Raw genomic sequence first — 8,052 nt, 5'->3', positions numbered from 1 at the left:
ATGGCGAACTTTAATCTAAGCAAAATCCAAAGTTTAAACGACGTCCTAAGGGCTGTATATATGGAGGAAGAGGGGGGAATTTCGTGGCCCTTGGGGAAGGGGTCTGAAACCAACCCTATCTCTTGTTTCCCCACACATACGGACTCTAAAAACAGCCTATACTCAAGTATTTTGAAAATACATGGGCCTGGTCCAATAATAAGGTGACGCAGCACCTAGAATAGCCTCTGGACGAAAGTTATGAAGTAGCATCTTGTATATTTTGTCCAAGGCTTCATGCACTCATTATGGTGGCTTCAACATCCTGAAATCATCACTTGTAACTCCGTTCTTGTTCCCCTTGCGCATGCCATCATCTCCATGCTTGTTCTTGCTCCATTGTTCATCCTTCTCCAAGCTAGGCCCTTCATTTGTAAGCAAAACAAATGTATCCAATTTAGGCAGCATCATATTCTCATGAAGATTAGAATCATTACAAAGAAACGAAAGTACCTGGTAATTTAATTGGCATGCACGAGCTCTAGTAATTGGTCCAGTATGTATAGCAGCAGGGGCTGTGGGTGTAACAATGGTATTGATGTCCTCATCAATGCCCCTTTTCCTAGTTAAGCTTGAACGGACCCGTGCAAATACTATATGTCTAATGTACAATTTGCTCTTTTGATAGGAGAAGTATAGCATCAAGACAACTCAGAAATCATATTGATAGGACACACTAATTAATTGGTAACTAAAGTAGCATATTAAGTAATCAATTGGCAAGTACAATATTTGTATATCGCATGCCATCGTTATCCTAACTATGACTTTGAAGGATATCAACAACAAGTGTTCACAAAATCAACCATATAGGATTGAATTGCTAAATTCAGAAGCTACACAGCAGGATGTAATCAATGGGATCTCAAATTAGGATTTATATTTAGCACATATGATTGTGTTCCTTAACTCCAATTCCAAAATTTCATCCCATTGTTAAATGCAGTTTAAAGTCAACTAGAAGCATACCCCTGCTTTGTTGCGCCGTTTCACACTTTATCATTGTGTATAAGGTAATTTTTCTTGTTACGTTTGCTTTACCATATATATTGTACTAGGAATTAAACATGGCAATCACATGAAATCATATGAAAGACTTGTTATCCGGTGAAGTCATGTTGGTTTGCTACCATCATAATCAGTTTCACAAAATATAAAACATTGGGGGTGACTACTATACTGAGAGTGCATTTTTAGAATCATGGTTGAATTGAGGGCGACTGAGTTGAATTGCTTGGAATAGAAACCCCAGAAACTTGGACTGGAGTGTGCTTTGTGCATACACAACAGTCCCGTAAAGCATAGGAAAACAATAAAAAAATCCTTATATAAAAATGTGTTTCAATCTGCTACACTACGAACAAAATATGTTAATCTATAAGAAGATAAACTTTGCTAATTCCATTTTTTAGCGTCAACCTGGCATCTTTGTTCAGGTCATGCTTCTTCTTTTACCTTCTTAAGTCTGATGTAGTTGCTAAGTAGCAAGGAGGGAGACGTTTCTAGAAGCTTGTTGAGGCCATGCATCTTGTTACCAAATCGTGTTCTCCAGGGAGCTGCACATGCAAATCTGGTGTCAATTAAAAAAAGACGGAGGATACGGTGTCAGATTTATAGTTTTGAGGTAAACACGCCAATACCAACATTTATCAACCTAAAGATAGAATATAACTTCACTCTATCTTCCTACCAAGTTAATTTCTGCAACAAGGAACTACTATCAATTATAAAGTTTGATTATCTCATCATGAAGCAAAATAATCTCCTAGTAGTAAACACTTCCAAAACGCCCCTTTTCCTAGTTAACCTTGAACGGACCCATGCAGATACTATATGTCTGTAACATCCCAAATTTTCAACTTGGAATGTTTTGTAATTTTTAGCTAAGCATCTATGCATGTTGTTTGAATTTGAGTGGCATTTGAAAATTCAGAGGCATTTTTGAGTTTTTATTTGAATTTGAATCCAACTTGGCATTTGAAAATTATTTCAAAAAAAGTCCCTCACAAATACTTGTGCAAAAGTATGAGAAGAGCTAACATGATACTCCAAAAATGTCAGAAGAAAATAACGCCAAAAAGTTGGAATTCAAATTTGAATTTTATTTGGAATTTTCAGAAAAATGTTTTTTTAAGTTTCTGTTTTGCCTCTGGAAAAATATTCATCTTGTAGGATTTATTTCTCTGATCATTTTGATATACATATGTCCTATATAAAAGTATATTTTATTTCTCTATTTATTGTTTTTCTTTCCTGTCTAATTCAAAAAAAGAAACCCCTCCCAGCATGCTAGCCAGGCCAGGCGGCCGAGGAGACAGCCGGCCTGGCCAGCTAACCGCACCGCAGCCTGCCTCGCCCCGCTCCCATTAGGCCTCGATCGCCCGACCGCACCTTCCTCTCTCCCTCTCACTGACTCGCGGGGCCCGCCCTTTTCTTTCCCCTCTTCCACGCCTTGCCAATCCGGAGCGCGCCCGTCACCTTGATCTTCCCCAGATCATGCTCCGAAGTCGTCCCCTCCCTCAAGTCTTTGCCCTATAAAACCCCCTCGGCCTCCTCTTTTGAACCCCCTAAAAACCCTACTCGAAAACCCACCGCAGCCACCGCCATCTCCAAATGCATCTCGCGGCCACCGCCGCGTTTCGCGCCATTGCCGTCACCGGTGAGCCACCCCCTGCCATCAAATCTTGTCAGACGAACCCCCTCAACCCCCGCACCTTTTTCACATCATCTCCTCGCCCAGGAACCCACGAAGCCGTCGCCCCCGAGCTCGACACCGTCACCGGAGCTGCAGCATCGCCCGAGCCTCTATACCGCCTCGTCGCGCTCGCCTCCGACGCCCCCGAGCTCCAACGACACCAACCCCGACCTCCCCTCGCTCTGCCGCAACCGCCCGACGTCGCCGCCACCTTCCCCGACGACCGGAGCCGCTGCGCCGCCGTCGCCCGAGTCGCCGCCGTCCTCTCCGTCCATCGCCGTCGTCCGCTGTAAGCCCGAGCCCCCCTCCATTGTTAGATCTCACATCAACGCACGATATTAGAACCCCGAAGGGGTACGGTTTTTTTTAATGTTTTCGGTCTATTTCAGTCTAGTGTGGTTTTATTCCGGTTTAGTTTAGTGGTTTAGTGAAATTGACCACTCGCCTTTTTTGTTTAGCCCGTAGACCTATGAGCCTAATAAACGCATGAGCGCTGTTTAGTTTCCCATCGCCCTCTATTCGGCCCATTAGCGCGTTAGTTTTTTTTCCAGTTGTTAGTTTAGTTTCTGGTTTAGCAGATTAGTTTTGTTTTTGTAAAATCGATAACTCCTAGGTTATTTATTATTTTTAGTTGGTTCCTTTTTTGTTAGTTTGCAATTTTCCTATATTTCCTGTAGAAAATAGTTTCGGTCATGTTTAAGTTTTTAAAAATTGTTTTATTTTAGTTTTACTCAGATTAGTATTTCTGCCATAAAATGAGCTAGGATTTATTTTTTAGTCATTCTTTTTGCCACTACCTTGTTTTGACCTTACCTAGCAGTAGGAATTTATTTGGGTATTTTTATTTTTTATTAAAATTAATTTTACACGAAAACAAGTGTTTTCTAGTTATTTTAGCTTGCTGTTGTTTTCCGTTGTTTTAATTATTTTAAAATTTTATTTTTACCTCTGTAATATCTTATTTTAGATTAGTTTCTATAGTTACAGAGGGTGAACTTTTATTTACAGTAAAATAAAATGTTTCATTTTATTTTCTTACTAGTTTTGTTTTAGGCATAATAGGAGTTTTATAATAGGTTTTAATGTGATTCTTTTTGCACCAAGTTTTTATAATGTTTTTCTTTCTGTTAGTTAACAAAACTCTTGTTTTGGTTCTGTTAAGAAAAGTTTTAGTAGGATAAAACTATTTCCTAGTTGTTTGCTTGAAGTAATGAAAACCTTGATTTGAGTTCTTTGAGTTTTTCTTTGGTTTTGGTATGATTGCTTATGTGATTTACGTTAGCTTGCTGTTATGTTATACAGTTGTATGCTTATGCGTTTATTGTTTGCTTCGAATAGAATTCCCAGAGTGCGAAGCTTGCTATCACGAGTCACTAGCTTTCGAAGACCATCAGCCAGGCAACTCATTTGATCATGTTTTTACAATACCTATTATTTTATTGCATTAGAATTATTTCCTCTCCCACCATGCATGCAGTAGGAGAATTTTAAGTTAGATTCCTGAGTAGTATCATGTGGTAGGATGAACCCATTTCCCCTTGTTACCAATGCCCAGGACGATGTAGTTGATTGCTATGCTTTCGTAGACGGGGTTGGTTGAGTGATTCATAAGGGAGATGTGAGAGTCAAGATGATGACAACCCCATGACTTCAAACTCAAGATGGACTTCAAATTCACTACTGGGTGGAGGACGGTTGAAGGGCAACCTGGAGCAACCAGCGGATGGCCGGGATGCAAGGAGAAGCGCCATGACATCTTGTGGAAAGCTTCACCCAGCCATGAAGAGATGGATGGATACACCTTGACCGGAAGCTTACCTTTGCAGCCGCAAGCCATTATAGGCTCTAGCTTGGTCAACCCTAGGCGTGACTCTAGCCGGACGGTGCTATGAGATGTAGAAGAACTGTAGGATTGGATGGGCACCGGCAGTGGCCCAGAGGAACTCTTCGGAAGACCCTATTTCGTTCGTCCCGTCTTCAAACACCAGGCAGTGCGAGGACATAAAGGAGGGAACGATTCTTGCGGGTAAAGTGCATAAGACTCTGCAGAGTGAAAACCTAATTGATTAGCCGTGTCCCCAGTTACGGACATTTGAGCCTCTGAAAATTGGAGTATTTCAGAAATCTCAACACCGAACATAATTAATTAATTGATGGGTTATTAATTTCGGGAATGAGACATTGGTTGGCGGAACCATCTCAATAACAACCAACATTTTGTAGTAATTGCAAGCAAGTCCTTTATTGTAGGGAAGGCTTTTTCGCAAAATCATAAAACTTAGAGCCCCACAACCAAATTGCATATAGTGTTAGTAATATATTTGTTGTTCTCTCTTCATGACTTGCCGACATATTCAAAATGCTGGCCTACACAACTGCAACGTCTTATGTTGCAGAAGAGTTTTCCGACCAGGAGTGAGGCTATGATCCACGCTTGGCGATTGCCCTATAGAGTCGGATGGACTCGCTTATCGTCTACGCTTCCGCAAATTTATTTTAGTTTATTTCTCATGAGTTGGCCTTCGGCCGAATTTATTATGATGTAATAAAGACTCGATATGAGAATCATGTAATAAATTCAGGTGGGATTGAACTTTGAATCTTTTCATCAATGTACTGTGTGTGCCAGCATGATCTTGGGATGGTACATCTACACAAAGACTTGACCGATTTCGGGTCGCTACAATGTCTAATGTACAGGTTGCTCTTTTGATAGGAGAAGTATAGCATCAAGACAACTCAGAAATCATATTGATAGGACACACTAATTAATTGGTAACTAAAGTAGCATGTTAAGTAATCAATTGGCGAGTGCAGTATTTGTATATCTCATGCCATCATTATCCTAACTATGACTTTGAAGGATATCAACAACAAGTGTTCACAAAATCAAGCATATATGATTGAATTGCTAAATTCAGAATCTACACAGCAAGATGTAATCAATGAGATCTGAAATTAGGATTTATATTAATCATATATGATTGAGTTGCTGAATTCCGATTCTAAAATTCCATCCCATTGTTAAATGCAGTTTAAAGTCAACTAGAAGCATATGCATGCTTTGCCGCGCCGTTTCACACTTTACTATTGTGTATAAGGTAATTTTTCTTGTTATGTTTGCTTTACCATATATATTGTTCTAAGCAATTAAACATGACAATCACATGAAAGCATATGAAAGACTTGTTATCTGGTGAAATCATGTTGGTTTGCTACCATCATAATCAGTGTCACAAAAATACAAAACATTGGGGGTGACTACTATACTGAGAGTGCATGTTTAGAATCATGGGTGAATTGGGGGCGACTGAGTTGAATTTCTTGGAACAGAAACCCCAGAAACTTGGGCTAGGGTGTGCTTTGTGCACACGCAACAGTCTCATAAAGCATAGGAAATCAATAAACAATCCTTATATCAAAATGTGCTTCAATCTGCTGCACTACGAACAAAATATGTTAATCTATAAGAAGATAAACTTTGCTAATTCCTTTTTTTAGTGTCAACCCGGCATCTTTGTTCAGGTCATGCTTCTTCTTTTACCTTCTTAAGTCTGATGTAGTTGCTAAGTAGCAAGGAGGGAGACATTTCTAGAAGCTTGTCGAGGTCATGCATCGTGTTACTAAATCATGTTCTCCAGGGGGCTGCACATGTAAATACGGTTTCAATTAAAAAAGACGGAGGATGTGGCGTCAAATTTATAGTTTTGAGGTAAACATGCCAATACCAACATTTATCAACCTAAAGACATAATATAACTTCACTCTATCTTCCTGTCAAGTTAATTTCTGCAACAAGGAACTACTATCAAGTATAAAGTTTGATTATCTCATCATGAAGCAAACAATCTCCTAGTAGTAAACACTTCCAAAATGCCCCTTTTCCTAGTTAAGCTTGAACGGACCCATGCAAATACTATATGTCTAATGTACAGGTTGCTCTTTTGACAGGAGAAGTGTAGCATTAAGACAACTCAGAAATCATATTGATAGGACACACTAATTAATTGGTAACTAAAGTAGCATATTAAGTAATCAATTTGCAAGTGCATTTTTTGTCGATCTCATGCCATCGTTGCTGATCCCTGCACTTTCTTGCAGCAGGTTGTCCGGCCCCAACCTTAGTATCCATTAATATCAGATGAAATAACCAATTAAATCAAGTCAATAGGATTTACAGGCAGTGATAGCAGAGCAACATCACAGTTGGTGATCAGGAGTGTGTCTCATGAACTCTCTTAGTTGGCCGAGGCTTAATTCCACCAGGACCATCAGCGGGTCTTTCCATATTAGGTTTTTTGGCTAGTCTTATTACCGCAGTTCAAACCCTGATAGAAACAAAAACATGGATTAATCAATAGAGCATGAAAAAAAACTGCTGCATTAGCAAACAAGCAACATATGAATTTCAGGTACCTGATTTTCCATACTATGGTAGCACACAGAACTTCAGAGGAACGGCCAGAGCTCTAATGAACCACAAGCACTAGTAAAAGAAATCAAACACAAGCAGGAACTCTTCTATCAGCCACCTCAAATTACACATACATGTGTACAAACAACAAATAGGCAACCGCGAGGTGGGTTTAGGACTATACCATCTTGTGCATCCTCGAGGTGTCTTCACTGTCGATGTCCTTAAAGCAACGACTATGTGGAGCCGGAGAGGTACTTGAAGTGGGGACAATGTGGTGGCAGCGACTGCTTGGCTAGGGTTTGGCGGAGGCAGAGGGGGGGGGGGGGGGGGGGGGGGGGGGGGGGGGTTGTAACCAGATCAGATGCGGACGGGTGAGGTGGAGGTGGAGTTCTGGCCGACAGTGGAGGCAGTGAGGCAGGGTCGTGACCAGCAGTGGAGGTGGAGTCGCGGCCATCGAACGGTGGCCGGAGGGAGCGGCTTGGTTAAGGGTTTGGTGGAGGCTGAGGGGGACGGGGAGGAGGTGGTCGGCGGTTGAGGCGGAAGGTCCAGGTTGAGTCGTGGCAGGCAGCGGAGGTGGGGTCATGGTCGGCGGTGGAGGTGGAGCCGTGGCCGGCGTCGGAGGCGGAGCCGTGGCCGGGTGTCGAGGTGGAAGGCGGGATTTGGGGGATTTGTGGCCTCGACGCGGGGCATGGGGTGGGGTTATTGAGTTCTGTATGTATGAAATTACCAGCATGCCCTTCATGTAGAACGACTGAGTCCAATTTTTAGGAGCCTGAGTGTAGGTAATAAAGTCATTTCCCATTGGTGCTTTTTGACTTGCCGCCACTACAGGGACAAAATTACTGTTCTGACTATTTGGCTAAAAAAATCCTGATTTGACCTCGTTTCAAAAGAAATTTCG

General features: G+C 41.5%; 1 long non-coding RNA gene across 1 annotated transcript; it reads right to left on the bottom strand.

Annotated features, from left to right (window-relative positions):
* Nucleotides 1-503: 503 nt before the first annotated feature.
* Nucleotides 504-7,817, bottom strand: LOC123136931 (uncharacterized). The gene is made up of 5 exons (XR_006467511.1): nt 7,333-7,817; nt 7,151-7,220; nt 6,913-7,062; nt 6,279-6,379; nt 504-1,595 (listed from the first exon to the last, which is right to left on the bottom strand). It is a non-coding gene; the product is annotated as an uncharacterized lncRNA (long non-coding RNA).
* Nucleotides 7,818-8,052: the final 235 nt, after the last annotated feature.

This window comes from Triticum aestivum, chromosome 6B (genome assembly GCF_018294505.1).
Source record: "Triticum aestivum cultivar Chinese Spring chromosome 6B, IWGSC CS RefSeq v2.1, whole genome shotgun sequence".
Taxonomy (NCBI): Eukaryota; Viridiplantae; Streptophyta; class Magnoliopsida; order Poales; family Poaceae; genus Triticum; species Triticum aestivum.
The sequence above is the reverse complement of the archived record's forward strand: the minus strand, read 5'-3'. Positions and strand labels throughout refer to the sequence as shown.